A 1,269-nucleotide genomic window follows, 5' to 3' on the forward strand; every position below is an offset into this window, starting at 1 on the left:
TTACATTTTTCAGGTGGTATTTGAGGGAGCCATCAGCTATGTTTAGATGTAGAATGTGGAAACAATTGGTTTTGCACTTCTTCAGAGAAGTAAGTTCTGTAGCAGTCATAGAATAGTTTGGGTTGGAAGGGACCTTCGAAGGCCATATAGTCCAAGACTCCTGCATTGAGCAGGGACATCTTCAACTAGAGCAGGGTGCTCAGAGCCCCGTCCAGCCTGACCTGGACTGTTTCCAGGGATGTGGCATCTACCACCTCTCTGGGCAAGGTTTATTACAAAAACACGTTGCTGCATGCTGTTCCATTTGCTGCAGTGACACTTGTTGAAATGGACTGAGCTGGGATATAGAAATACATGTTTTATTCTTTCCGAGTTTCCAGTGGCCTTGCTGGTACACAATATTTTAACACAGTTCAGTGCAGTAGGGCTGAGGATGCTTGTGAACAACAGTAAAAAACCTATTTGTTATTTTTCCAGGTGCTGTGCATTCCTGTTGGGACATTGCAGGGGTGTTAGTGAAAAAGTATCTTGTGTGACTTTGGGTGGGATTATGCTGTTTGGGATAGTTCAGTAGGAAACAGTTACCTGGGGTCGTTGAGTATTGTAGCCAGCATTGTATGCCTTGGAGGAGAATATTATTACTTTTTTTTTTTAACAGAGAGGCTTTAAGAAAGACGTGTTGCAGATGACATGGTTAACCTCTTAGTGAGGGGGATGGCTATCTCTTTAGGGTGAGGTGTTTGATACCTGTAGTAAGAAGTGCAGGGACTCACAGCAAAATCTGAATTGAAAAGCACTGTGTCTGCCTAAGCACATACCATCCAAAAGTCTGTAGCAGGCTTGCCGTTTAGTGAAGGATTTAAGAGACTATAAAACAGAAAAAATAGGCAGTTTGACTGTTCACATCATGCATTGTTTTACTGTGGCTTCTGTAGTGTTTTCTGAAAAGTCCTTGGCTGGTAAATTCGGGGTTATCTTTGCCTGCTACCTTGTCTGTGAGTACAGGTTTTTTTTCCCCAAAGAAACCTGCTATGGAGTTTCCTTTCACGAATTCTGGATTTAACCTCTGTTGAGAGCAGCTTTTTATTGTAGTCCCAGCATTGCTTGGAGCTGGCAGTACCACCCTGTGAAGAGATCCTCTTGTCTGGGGTGGCACTACTGTGGATGCGGGGCAGGAGAAGGTAAAGCGGACCAAAGTGCTTATCCTTGTAACTGGGAATTTTGAATAGCCAGGTGTGTGGGAATACACAGCTGGGGGCAGGCCAGCTA

This window comes from Phaethon lepturus, unplaced genomic scaffold, assembly GCF_000687285.1.
Source record: "Phaethon lepturus isolate BGI_N335 unplaced genomic scaffold, ASM68728v1 scaffold19851, whole genome shotgun sequence".
Classification (NCBI taxonomy): Eukaryota; Metazoa; Chordata; class Aves; order Phaethontiformes; family Phaethontidae; genus Phaethon; species Phaethon lepturus.